This window comes from Seriola aureovittata, chromosome 3, assembly GCF_021018895.1.
Source record: "Seriola aureovittata isolate HTS-2021-v1 ecotype China chromosome 3, ASM2101889v1, whole genome shotgun sequence".
In the NCBI taxonomy this organism is placed as follows: Eukaryota; Metazoa; Chordata; class Actinopteri; order Carangiformes; family Carangidae; genus Seriola; species Seriola aureovittata.
In genome coordinates, this window is record NC_079366.1 from 10,979,305 (window position 1) to 10,993,843 (window position 14,539).

Genomic DNA, 14,539 nt, shown 5'->3' on the forward strand with positions numbered 1-14,539 from the left:
TAACCCGGGGGAATTGACACTGTAATATACTGCTGTGTATCTGTGAGTATGTGTGGGAGACAAAGACAGAAATGACGGGTCTGTATGTTCCATCTGGCACCTTGTAAACGGAGTCAAGTCACCGCCTCGACTTTAAAGAACTTCACAGCTCTTCTTTTTCTTGTCCAGTGACGATGCTTCCATATACCATCTCGATGTTACGGTAGCTGGATGATTTGGAAAACCCACAGAGAGGCCAACTGCTGTTTTGTGCTTCCCATCCAGCCCTCCCTTCATCTTTCTGTCATTCTTTATCTAATAACCAACGATAACGGATGAGGAGATTGTGAGGACACCACAGGGGGAGGGATTGAGGGATGAGGATGGTGCCGTCGGCCGGGGAGGATGAAGAGGGAGAGAGAGAGTCGTGGAATTTCTTGGTGCATAGCTGTGGTATCGTCTTGCGCAGCTGAAAAATGTATCAAAGTGATTTTTTCTCGCTGCTGATACTCCCCTAATCGCAGGCCAGGAGACAGCGATTGCAGCACCAGGCCTTCGGTGAGGTCAATCCCCATCTCTTTTTCTTTTTCTTTCTCTTTCTCTCTATATTTCCCTGTGTTTGATCTTTTCTAATTGAAAGTGACACTGCAATGTGGACCCTGGGGGTGATCCTGGTATGGACCTACCTCGCCAACAAATCGGTGGCTAATTGAGACGTAACATGAGAAACCTGCATTTTTCTCCCGCCTAAAAGTTAACTGCCAGAAGGCGGTGGCCTTTGACATACATCCAAGTATCAGATTACATGTCTGTGATGCCAATTTAAGTTATGACAATGCATGTCTGCAAAGCTGACATGACATCAGGGCCTTGGGTGAGCTGCATTCCTTAATACCAAAGACGTGAAGCGGCTCATGTTTGGAAACAACAGCAGGGTAAGTTAAGAGTACTACTTTGAGACAGCTTCTATTTTTTCTTCATCTTCAAAAATATGAACAAATTTCCACTTCAAAGTTCATCTTGGGTTTGTATAACCAAACTGTTGGAAATATCATGTGCTGAAGTTTCTAAATAAATTTTAATCATGAATCAAAGAGCCTGGTAATGTGTCGTCCAAGAGATAAGTCATTCCCGTCAAGGTTTTTCCTCAATTTCCTGTGTTTTTAAAATTTACGATTTCAAAGAAAAAGCTTATGCCCATTTTGAATCATAAGTTTCAGTTTGAATTATAAAGGCTGCTTTTTGCTTCCCTTTTGGGAACATCTAACAGTGTCTGCAACGTCTTATCCAATGGTGAAATTGTCCAAAACAAAAAATGGGACTATCATGCCCACTTCATGCAGTCTAGACTAGATAGGGGAGGCAGTGGGATCCAGCCAAGAAGAAGCAACGACCCCACTTTGGGGTGTGGCCATTCAGAAGAGGTATAAATACTTTTACGTTGAGAGGCAGTCAGATAAGACTTTAAATAGTACATTTGAAGCACTCTGAGGCCTTGAACTGTAGAAGTGATTGCTTACCTGTCAGTGAGATTTTCTTGACACTGCAACACTAACAACAGGTTACTTGTGTTATTGGTATTGTAGACATTTAAGCCTCTCCTTCAGTGGTATTCATTGTAATCCACTGTTTATCAAAGTGTAAGCCTAACAGGTGTAAATGGTTTGCTTTTAAGTTTGACCCTCAATGACCTTTGTCTCAATAAAATGCTATTGTCACAACAAATGAAGAATCTCAGTTTTAGAAATGTAAAATTCCCAGACAAGTGAGCCGAGCCAATTTGCGTTGATGCTGATGCGTACTGACAAGCTGTAGTTCCTAACCATTAGTCTGCAGGAGTTTTTCTTGAATTAACATCTGAGTGATCTTTCTCCCAACGGGAAAAAGATCAGACTTCTAAAGACTGAGGGTTGAAAAGATAATCCCTCGTGCTTTTTCATCCGCCATTGGTTGTGTAATCCTTCCTTTGCCTGCTTTGCTCTTATTTTGGCTTTTGAGAGGCTTCCCTGTCTACAGACACTTTCAGATACATACATTCAGTAGATCCTTTGGTCTGTTCCCCGTCTGTCTCAAGTTGACAGTGACACATGTGATGATCAACTATGGAAAATCTATAGATCCTCCTGTCAACATGCCAGGTAGATAAAAGAGCAAGAATGTGTTTGAGACAAAACAAGTACACCATGAGTAAGCACAGCTGACGTGCTTTCTACAAGTTCAGAGCTGGACCACATCCATTGGCTTAAAAATGGAAATAAACTGTAGTATTTTTCGTCCATGAAAAATGTAGTGCTAAGCTCCCGGATGCCACACCAAAGCCCCAGTGTTGGTGTGTGTCATTAGACATTTGGTGCCTGTGTTTAAGTTCTGACGCTAGAGAGATGACACTAAAGACAAAGAGCGATGACATGCAATGAAGGTCCATGCCCGGACTGGAACCAGGGTTGCTCCTTGTTTCATGATTGGCACCTTGAACCCCCAGGCCACAGTGGTGAAGGGAAGTTTTTAAACCTGGATTTAAGTTTAGCCTCTGTTGCCGTTGGGGGAAAAAATGGGCAGCCTGTAACGGAGCTTAAGATGGGACAAAAAAGCAGACGACATAACAATTGAGTCTGACGAGTGGACATTCCTTTAATTCAAGCAAACTTGCCCCAAAATGTAAAAAAATCTTCCAAAACCAATTGTTTTAAACCATCATTGCACATACAACAAAAGAGGAGCCATTATCCCATTAACCCCTGACAGAATTTGTTGCTTCCCAAGTGTTTTCAGCGCAGTCTTATGGAAACAGCAGTTTCAGGCACGTTCACTTTGGCACTCAGCTGTGGCGGTTGTCACTTGGTTAACCCATGCTTCAAAGTTTTCCTTCCTGATTGCATCACTAGGTCTTGGTCTCCGTGGTGACTGTGAGTCATAAAACACACTGGTTGTCAGGAACAATAAGCTGCCACAATAATACGCTGCTTCTCTTTGGATATCCTTTAAGCTCTTCCTGACCGGGAAGGAGGGTTGTTTGTGTGTGCGCTGGTGTGTGTGAATGGGAATGTGAAAGGTGTGTGAGGGAACAGCTGGACCTACTCGTACAAACATACACGATTACACAGAAAACACTCCAGCACTTCTGTACAGTTGGTAATGAATGTGAAGTCATTTGTACAATTTATGAAGAAAGATGTTTGGTCCCTTGTAGCCATTTATAGCACCTTAGTTCTCAGCTGTTTCTAAAGAAAGACGACAGGTATGATCAGACAAGGTCGTCCACATGCCCAATTCAATTGCTTGAAAATGTTCAGTACTGGAGCCACTGTAAGATGACCTGGCCATGGCCAATTAAAAGTATGATTGTGCCAATGAACGTCATAGGAATCTGCTTGGGACAACATGTGATATTGGGAAGATTACCCATACATCCGACAGCCACAGACACAGACTTTCTCTGAGTAAATTGTGATGTCACTGTATTTGACACAGTGTCGCTTAAGTCCCTGGTGTGTCCTGATGTAAATGGTTACCATTACATTATATTTCTTGGTCTATAAAGCATCATTCTTGTTCAGAGCATTAGGAACTGTGCACCATTTTGTTTTGCTCTGAATGATTTCTATATATTTAGACACGTAGGAAGAGAAAGAGGGAGGTACAGGCATGAAGAACGGTGAAAGGAAGAGAGAATGCAGAGTTTGGTTAGAAGGCAAATGAGATGAAAGTAGCTCGTAGAAAGGAGGAAGAAAGCGCATCTCTGAGGCACAGGCTCTGGAGTATTTTTCCTCCACCTTGGTGGTCTAATTATCGAGAGTCCGTATAGACCAGTGAAGCCTTCCACTATGATTGTGGTGCAGGAGAGACGCAGATAAATTGGCCCTGTTCGGGTTCATCTGCGGCTCTGCTGTTTAGGAGTTCATGAATGAAAACTCAGATGCAGTGTGATGTCTTTGATGTTGGCGAAGAGTTTCCGACAGTTGATGAAATGGCTCTCTGAAATGAAGTATGCTCGGTCCGTGGTCAGAGCAATCAGGACGCGGACAATTGCACATGAATGCATGCCACACACACACTCAAGGACACACAAACGCACACACTCAACTCCGACACACTTGGTTTCAGCAGAAAGTTGTGACTTCTGGCTACATGCCGATGTCCCCCTGCTGGACCCCACATCCTGACAGGAAGCTTGTCCTTCCTTCACACACATTTGGGCAGCCACAAAATAACAGTGATAAGGAGACGAAAAAAGGATGAATAGAATTAATTACACGGACCACAAATGGGGAAATGGTGCCCAAATAACACCAGGATGTCTGACCACATGTTGAGGTCCTGGCATCCCAAAAGTGTGCACAATAATCGTTATATACAGGCTTCAAGCAGACCCCATGTGCTCCTTAATGACTTTGGGAAACAGACTTACAAAGCTAGAGGTCAATTTAAATCACATTTACTTATCCCACAAAAAGACTTTCATAGAGTAACTAAAGACTCTCCAGTCATGGAAGTTGTCATCTTGTTGTTGTGATGGCTGTGGTAACAAATACAATACAACAAGTGCAACAGATTTGGCACTTTAAGAAGAGGTCAGTGGATTTTGAGTGCCATGACCCCTCACCACTGTTTCCATCTTAGCACAGACACCCTTGTACTTTTCACAGCTACTATAAGCACCAGCTAAATGGACTTCTTTCCTCCTCAAAGCTTACATTCTTTTATCTTCAGCCATGTTTGTTGGACTCTCCATGACAGCGATGCTCAGGGAATGAATTGTCGGCGAGGCGAAGGACCCCAGGGGCCATGCAGCAAGATGACTGACCTTCTGGTTGTCATCAGCATCAGTCGCTGCCACTTGCCTTTCCGTGATGGATGCTTTGTATGGATTTGTGTCGCAACCCCCGAGGCTTGAGCCTGGTAGTCCCGGAAACACACCCACACACACACACACACACATACACACAGACACACACACACACACACATTCTGAAGGCTCTCTTTTCCCTCTGTTCTGACAGTGTGTCATTGAGCGGTCAGATGTGATAGAAAGGGTCAAAGCACAGCACAGTGACAGTGACTCACTGAGAAGAACTCTGCTTCTTTCCTTTCCTGTTGTGGTAGAGACGTGCTGAGATTTCCTTTCAAATAAAACAAGAACTCATCAAAGCACCCCTGGCCGAGCTCCAGTCTGTGGAGACCACACATTTGATTCACAATCCACATGAGTCCACGCTGCAGTACAGAAAGTCTTGCCCAGTGAATAGCTTTTAGACTTGGAACACAGCTGTCAGTGTTTTACTTTTGTACTTTTTTCTATTATCCTTAATGTTTAAGCTTCTTGAACTGATCTTGAAGGTGTATTGTATATACCAGCATCTAATGGCATAGGCAGTTTAGATAGATAGATAGATAGATAGATAGATAGATAGATAGATAGATAGATAGATAGATAGATCCCACACACACCATCCTAGTACCATTAATACCATCGACTCCCAAATGTGTAATGCACGGCTGAAAATAGTCCCCAACAAATGCACCGTTTACCCCTGTTTAAGCTTTAGTGTACATCTTCAGCAGGGCATGAGCAAGGTATATGGAGGTCTGAACTTATTATGAGGAAGTTTTAGAAACATGGTTGGTTTTGGTCTTTTTGTTGGATTTATTCAGTAGTTAATCTATGTTTGAAAGGTAAAACATAGAGTAACACCAGTTTCATCCTTTAAATGTGCAGCAACGAAAGCCCTCCTTAAAAAAACGATACGGATCACTTGTAATACTTGAATACTTGCTTGTGATAGGCCTATGCGATCTCAAGGTAGATGACTCATCAATTTAAGTGACAGTTTTATGGCAGGAACTTGGGAAGATGGGAATGGGAAGATGGAAGCATAATCAAAATAATTTCATAAATACCTATTTGACAGAGGTAGCAAATTGACTGTACTGAAACATTTCTTTAAATGTAGACTGTCTGCTGGTGGACCAGTGATTTTTATCAGTATCCTGGTATCTACCCTTCTTAATGTCTGGCTTAATCATACACACATAACACAGTGAAATGCATATAAGTACTGTCATGCTTCCAGTTCTTACTGCCTGGGTGGAATCTAACCTATAACCTTTCTCCAGCAACAGTCCCGTTTCTTATAGGCAGGATGAACTTTGCAAAACACAGAGGAAAATGCCAAAAGGCCTAAGCGGTGACTTTTGTTCAGCCAACACAACATCTGAATGCCAGGGTCCTTTTAATGTGCGGATGTGGGCGTCTTCAACCTTGATTGACCTTGGAAGTTGCAAAGCCTCAATAATCGGCCCTCACTTTGATGCAAGCTGCATGCCTATTGTTGGTTTGTTCCCTTTTCTCTTTCTGGTCCTCCAAGGTGATTGAACAGGCCTTTTGTGGAGGCCGGTTGATGTGTGGTCTCTGTGTATTCAGGCTCTGACCTGTGTGGTGAAACAACATAAGAGGCCCATGGGATCCTGGTGGGATGAGGTTGTTTCACAATTCCTCTGCCTTCTTGTGAAATCAAGTCTTTGCAAGTAACTAAGCCAGAGACTCTGGGCCATGGAGCTATTATGTTTGTTTCCAAACTCGAGAACGAATCTAAGAATATGAACGCATGGTTAAGCTTCAGTTCAACACATTTTAGGACCTTTTTGCGGAGGGGTAAATGCTATCATATGGTGAAGGGTTTTTTTGATGCTTGTGATCCTTTTCAAATGTCTCAGCTATGAATGAGACATAGAGCATGCATAAAGTGAAGCACATGTTGCTGCAGAATCCCATGTCATGTCGTCCACTGCTGTCTTCATCTTCGCTCTTGCTTTCTGTCTTGCTCTCTTTGCCTCGCTGTCTTGGTTTCTCCCTTTTTTTCCTGCTGGGGTGGGGTCACCACATGCACGAACTGTTTGTTTGGAGTTGCTATGGAAACTCATGAGCGTGTGTGACTGTTTGTGTGCTTATGCCCCTCTGTGTATATGTGTGTGTGTGTGTGTGTGTGTGGTGTGTGTGTGTGTGTGTGTGTGTGTGTGTGTGTGTGTGTGTGTGTGTGTGTGTGTGTGTGTGTGTGTGTGATTATAGTTGGTGTGATGGGGCTGCAGTTCTGCTTTATGCGTAATGACCTCATCCAGACACAGACCCCGACATATCAAATCCGTCTGCTTCCTCGGATTGTGTAATGGATAGTTCCCCAAACACACACCAGTTCTCGGGCCGACGCCCCCTCAGCGTTGTGCCTCGTCGCTGGAGCACAGACCAGTCATTGAGCCCACTTGCTCACCAACAATAGTACAACTCCAATTTGACAACAGGAACAATGCATTATTGCTTGATAATTTGATTTCATACAGTGAGTAAGTGCGGAATTAGATTTACTTGAATGGAATTCTGACGTGCCTTTTGGAAAGGGGAAGGAAAGTTCATGAACTGACAACGAACTCTTGAACTCCACTGCTTCTCATATATAATATGCGCTGTATTTCAGTATTTCATGTTTTTACAAAACTGTTCCTACTCCCACCTTATCACCTGGGGTCGAAAGGCTTGACGTTCCTCAGCCGCTAATCTCGCATAGTGTGAAAATGTGGAACTCAGCCCAACTGTTGATGCGCATTTATTACAGCTGAGAGTTCAAGTCAGCGCAAAGAAATCTTCTCTTTGTGGAAAAGAATGCTGCTTTTTTCTGAGGGGAACAGTTCTGCTTCATTTCACAAAGGTTTCTGGAAGATCTCTTTTCCCCCCAAAGCATAAACGTACACAGTTATTAAAGGCCCAATTATCGATCTGCCATGTGACTGTGGCCTTCCACGAAAAGGCTGTATTCACTGTAAAAAGGACACAGTCAGAAACACTGCCTGAGTGCATGCTTGTGGTGATAGATCACTGCTGCGGCATTCAATTTGTCTTATTGGTTGTTGTCACTTCTCAGTTTTACCACTTTTGCATAACTGTGTTTAATAAAGCAAAGAAAAAGAAATCAGGGACATGTGGATACACATGACCACTGATCCTATGCAGCTTTACAAGCCTGACTCCAATGTTCGACATTTCATGTTGGAACGAACAAATAAACGACAGACTTGACTTGATTATTTCTCAACCTGATGAAAGGCTGCTGCAGGGAGTCGGGGATTACAACCAACATGCATCAGCTCAAGCAGTGTTAAACAGAAATTCCCCACTGTGCCGGATGGGTAATTTGCCTATCTGTTCCCACACGTCAGTTCAGGCGTCAAGTGTGTGTTCACCTGGTGCAGACACAGGCTCAGATTGGTGCGGAGGGATTGGCATAGAAAACATTTGCCTTGGAAATGAAGAGCTAAGCTTTACGGCGCCACAAGCTTGCTTCAAACTGTTGCTGTTTGTTGTCGGTTGTTCAACATGGGCCATCAAAGACAAATCCCCTTTTATTATTCCGTGGATCCCACATATTAATTTATTCCCTGACATACAAAATTTTCTTTTCGTTCCAACATGAAGTATTTGCTGTTACTGGAATAGTGACACAGTCCTTCTCAGTGCTTCACTCTGTAGCTTTTGCCCCTCGAGACTGCCACTTCAAAAAATAACTCAATTATCTGTCAGAAATCCAGGACAGGAGTGTATTCTTGTCCTCTACTGCAAGGAGCCTGCATCAGCCACTGCAGCACAGAAATCTCTCCAGGGCTTTTATACATATAAAAAGTTTTAGGTCATAAAAGGTTTCTCGCCACAGCCTTTGTGCTTACAACCAAAGAGAAACTGCAATATTGGTTCATTAAAAAAGTATCTTAATTTCTAATCAGTCATACATGACTGTCTGAAAATGGGCATCATGTTCCCATATTTAAACAATATCACATCTCCCCTCTCTATGACAGTGTGGCTGTTCAGGACAACATCTCCAATGCGGTCGACACAACTAACTCTGATCGAGCGTAACACGATCCTAATGCAGGCCTGCATGGTAGAAGACGGACCTGCATTAAAAACTTTATTAACAAGAGTTAACACGTGCTGCAGTGGTCAGTAGTGCAGTGGTGGAGCTGAGGCTTTGTGTGTAGAGAGACTTACTGAGCTCTAGCCTGTGATTTGAATCCCAAACAGGTACCATGAAAACCTTTCCCAAGTGATTTGTTTTGTAGAAACCATCAGGTGGTAATTAAAGACAGTGGCATCAACCTGAAAGAATCCACACAGTTTTCGCAGTCTCCCTCAATTATGCATGGTGTCCTGTAAAACTATATTTTGTTGTGCGGCCACGCAGCAGCTCTGTTTGGCCTCAGCGGCACAGCGTCTGGCGGTGAGGACATACGGTAGCAGTTTGCAGCTACAACTCGGAAATGGATTGTTTTTGTTTGTGTGGTTGAAGCAACAGGGGTCTGTTAAACTGTGTCCATGGCTCTGTCATTACCAGCTATAATTACAGGGTGATTAGCAGCAGACAGTGTGTGTGTATGTGTGTGAGAAAGAATCAGAATTTATTCCTGTGTTTCACTTGGGTTTTCGGGCATGTAATCCTTTTTAATTCCTCGAACATCAATGTCATAATTACTTTACTAAGCAGGCCCAATTAATTTAAATGTAACAACAGTAAATGACCTTGTCGTGGTGACATTTTTGCCAAATATCAGTCACAATATTGCGATAAAATGTAGTGCCAAGCTAATCTAACCAATCGCTAGCTATAGCTTTATATCCAGCGCATATAGCATTGAGAGTGCTATCAATCTTCTCATCTAACTCTCAACAAAAACATGAGTAAGTGTATTTCCCAAAATGTTAATCTACTCTAAATATTTGTATAACAGCTATACAGTAGCTGTAGGCAGTAATTCTAGGCAATAATTCATCATCATATATTGACTTTCAGTAAATTGAATTTTTTGATTTTCACCCTAGTTTGTGATTGCTAATTAAGACCCCTTACTGAGGGTCACATACTGCTAAATGATATTGTGTGGTCAGTGTTGGCACGCACAGACAAAGGACATACATACATTCAGAGACATGAAAGCACACACATTCTCCAGTTTTGAAGGTCACTGGCTTCTGTCATGCTACAGGCACAGCGGCTCTCAGTACCAAAGATTAAAGTGGGATGTCTCCTCCCTTCACGGCTTTGATTCAGAAGAATCAGCCTTTGCGATGTGACGCTACAAAGCACTTTTTTGTCTCCTGAAGGTTTGTGTGAGTCGCAGAACTTTGGCTTTCATGCCACTGCTTCACTGAATAGTCATGCAACTGACTGCCGAGCGGGGAACTTGCGATAGACTTGGTTCTCATTAGCTTAAAAAACACATCTGCTTTGAAAGTGAGATCAAATGACTGCCAACTGTACAGCACTCATTTACAGTTTTAGCTCTTGCTCCACTATGTATCCAGCTGTTTTGGGCTAAAACCTGACAGGAAATTTCTTTTGACATTTTGTCGTGTTATATTTGGTCCCAGTGGCTCCGTCAAAATCTGAGCAATGCAGGTTAACCTGGACTAAAGAACGTGTGGATCTTTATAGCGTTAAAAGTTACCCTTTTTAATACTAAGTTTACATTTAGAAATAAAAAGGAGTTAAGAATAAACTCCTTAATGGATCAAGTGGCAACATGAAAACCCACTGAACATAAACATATGAAAACCTGTTGTACACTTTTGTCCTCTTGTTGTGTTGACTTAAGGTGTGTATGGTATTCTGTAGTCAGTGGGGAGTGGAAAAGGTGCATGCATGTGTGCATGAGGTTACCTGATATTCCGTGATTGCTATGGGAGTGACGGCAATGCACAGGTATGGTAGACGCTCTTCAGGATGGGTCTGGGCCTCCACATGAGATATACAGCATAGATAAAGTTCATAGAGAACCTGAATGAACCTGTGCTTCATACCAGGCTTTGTCAACGAACCTCAAACATAAATGCAACATAAATCACATGGATATCCAGACCTATAAATACTTCAAGAGATAATTAATGTTTTAGTTTCAGTGCAAACTCCCCCGTGTTTTTTTTTTTTTTTTTCAGTTATGCTGAGACAATTGAAACGTGATGCGACATTGTTTATTGGAAGCTGCGTTTTGCCAAAGCATTCACTGAATCCCTCCACTGTCCAGCTTTGACAGCAAACAAACAGAAGCTTGTGTCAGTCCCTTTAGCAACCATCTATTCACAAGAAAGATAAGAAAATTTAAGCACTATTGGTTAGATGAGGAAGTGTGAAAGCAGTGCTGCACCTACACACCCGCAGCACTCGAAATGTCACAAAGTGTTGGTCACGGCTGGCTGTCTGATGCGTCAAGAGTAAACTGTAGATTTTCGTAGAAAACCGTGTGCAGGGTGGTGTGTCATGGGTTTAATTCCTCGAGTTGCCACGGCCTCCGTCTTGGTGGAAAACCTGTATTATTTTGTAGTGAGAGCTAAAATATCAGTGTCAGGCGCCAAAGTAAAATTCAGTTAAGTAGCAGTTGAAAATTCATGTTGTTCCTTTCATGTGTCACATTGGTCACGTGCGACCAAGACAAGAATAGAAGTCAAAGGGTAATTATTATTAGCTGTTTCTTCTTTCTTAGTTTTATTTATGAGCACTTGGCAGGTGAGTAAAAGGTTCATTTTGGCTCCTAAATGAGGATTTTTAAGCAGAGGAAATTTCCTGTTTATGCTCTTAATAACAAACACTGTATTTCCTTAGCAAACTGTCAACGAAGTGCTTCTCAGTCATTGTTCAGCTTGACCGAGAATAACACATTTGACCCAGGTGAAGACTGGGTGGTGACTTCCCATTGTCATTACCAGGCCCCGTTTCATCTGCATCAACGGAAGCAATTAAGTAATAACAACGACTCTTAAAACACACACACACACACACACACACACACACACACACAACACACACACACACACACACACACACACAAACACACTGTTTTCTCTCCACCTCAACCTTGAGGCAGAGGCAGACCTCCCTGGTCACACTTGAGTACATCCTTATTATGGTGTTTGTGTGTGTGTGTGTATGTGTTTGTGTGTGTGTGTATGTGTGTGTGTGTGTGTGTATGTGTATGTGTGTGTGTGTTTTTCTTCTCCTTGCTAAGTAACTCACAGCTGCACAGACAGTGACAGAATTGTTCCCATGAGCGCTTCAGGAAGTGAATCTGAACGCGTCTCAAATGTGCGTTAAACATTAGCTGCTCTCTGAATGCCTCTTTACCCGTCAAACATGGATTAGTAGCTACTTAGCATCACTCCCATACAAGCGAAAAACTAGACAGGCCGTTAAGAGCCGGATAAACAGTGGAGTGACAGTTTTACAGTGAGTGGGTATTGCACGTCTGTGTATGTTTGCATCTGTACACCAGGTGAAGTAACACTTTTTTCAGCCCTGCAGGGTTTTAAAAAAAAAATGGGACATTGGAGCCTAAGCTTGGTACACTGCAACACAGAACACCTGTGAACCTGTTTGCTTGCTTCACCTCTATTTCTCTGTTATTCACAAACATTAAAAAAACACAGGTTTCTTCCACCTTCTGTTCTTCCACCTGCTGTTGTTGCACTTGGTTGCTGATCAAGAAAGTCATCGTACTCTGCTTTTGAACCCATGTAACACACCTAGATAAGAAGCTGAATGCTAGTATATAGCATACAAGGCTCCAGGAGACTGCAAACAGCAGAACAGAACTACTGTGACCAGCTGCAGTCCAAGATGGTGGAGCTGCAGTCTGTCCACACAGGAGGTGCTCAGGCACAGCATTGAGTAACTGTCTCTTTTAGTGAGGTAAGAATATGCTTCAGGTTGTGGGTACGCACATATGACGGGAGCTCTGACACGGCCTGTGTAGACAGCCGGATTGAAAAAAAATTAAAATAGGAGTGTATCTGTTTTGTCGGACGTGGCTTTCAGTGCAGACATGCATAGCCAGAGCTTTGTATGTGGGTACGGTCATGCCTTTATTGGTTCGATAATAAAATGCAAACATGTTTAAGTACTCATCTTCTTTATTACTTTGAAGATTAAAAGTAATTAGAGTAGTTTTGGGGTCCTGATATCGTACATGGTGGCTCATTTTCCTGGCTTACTGGTACATTTAATGTAGCTGTGAATGTGGTGACATGGGTGAAATACTTCAGCGACAGAGGAAACGTTTCTATCTCTGCTCGGTTTTTCTAAATTTCTCCTGCAGGTTGGCTCATGATGCAAAGATGATGTTACATATAAAGTGAATGAAGCTGTTAGCCAGAGATATTTTGGAGGCGGCCGTGCGGCTTTATACTGTCCTCCAGGGATCAACTTGACCTCCGTGTCATGTGGGAAAATGGTGTTTGAAGTAAAAGTAGTCAAAACATCTTTGTCAAGAAAAAATACTTCTCTAATGTCAGTGGGGTTGCCTCACAACCATTAACTGAATGAGTTTTATTTTCTTAAGAATTTCCACATCTGTTAATTTCCCCTCTGTGGCATCACCACACCAATCTGCAATTTTTTCTTGGAAAAAAGCTCCAAATTCCCAATAATGAGTTAGAGTGTTTGTACATTCCTGAACAGTTAGCATCAGTGAACGTGCCCCCTCGCTCTTCTCCTGTTACTGCTGGTGGGAAACGCTGATAGCAGGGCTTTGGCAGTAAATGGATACAGCGTGGGTTTAGCCCAGCAGACGCTCAGGTCCTCCTTCTCTGTTGCGTTTTTGTTTTTTTGTCCACAGCTTATCACAGGGGTCAAGGAGGGGATGACTTCAACAGAAACATGGGATTACTTAAGAGCACTGCGGTGTGCAGAGGACTCATTAATCATCAGACTTGATAACAGTTGGAGACAGTAGAGTATTCAAGCATGTATTCACCCGCTTGGGTTTAGTCTAACCTTGTCTGTAATGTGTCACATGAGTCAACCTAAAGCAATAACAGTAATTTAGGTTTCTACAGATGATTGGCTGTTGCTAAGAGACAAGCCTGCTGTTATCAACCAGTGAGACATAGCTGCTTGGACACCGTCCTGAGGCTGTCCCAGTTTGATGGGTGCGCTTTGTTTTTTTTGTTGTTTTTTTTTGACAGTTCTGTAAATTCCATGCTGAAAAAAGGAGGGTTTTGTATTTACAGATTGTGTTGAAGATTTACACACCAGATGTTGTATTTTACATTGGTTGTGTAAAACAATCTGGATGGAGTAAAAGGATTGGTCATCAGAATGATTTCGTTGTTTATGTGTCTTCATACAGTGTTTGTTTGGAGTGTTTGTTTAGAAGTGGTGTGTGTGTGTGTGTGTGTGTGTGTGTGTGTGTGTGTGTGTGTGTGTGTGTGTGTGTGTGTGTGTGTGTGTGTGTGTGTGTGTGTGTGTGTGTGTGTGTGTGTGTGTGTGTGTGTGTGTGTGTAGCTCTGTTTTCCTTAGTCAGGCTTGGCAGTGACAGCTGGGGCTAGTGTGTGTGTGTGTGTGTGTGTGTGTAGATTGGAGTTTGGTGTAAAGTGCTGAGATATGCACCAACATCCAGGAGGAGGAGAGGTGGTGGTGGTGGAGGGAGATGCCAGTCTGTACTTGGCATATTCACTGCACTGCAGATGAGAATACTGTGTGCAGACATGGGGTAGGGCAATACAAAACTTCATTTTAGCATTACT

General features: G+C 42.7%; 1 protein-coding gene across 8 annotated transcripts in view; it reads left to right on the forward strand.

Moving 5' to 3' along the window:
- add3a (adducin 3 (gamma) a) overlaps positions 1 to 14,539 on the forward strand; it is a 108,521-nt gene that overhangs the window by 43,947 nt on the left and 50,035 nt on the right. The window contains exon 1 of one of the 8 annotated variants that reach the window (XM_056370068.1): positions 22 to 537. The exons of 6 other annotated variants lie outside the window; for them this stretch is intronic. The gene's annotated coding sequence lies outside the window, so the exon portion shown is untranslated. Of the gene's footprint in view, positions 1 to 21; positions 538 to 595; positions 915 to 14,539 lie in introns of those variants that run through there. One more of the 8 variants, XM_056370082.1, reaches the window with a different exon arrangement.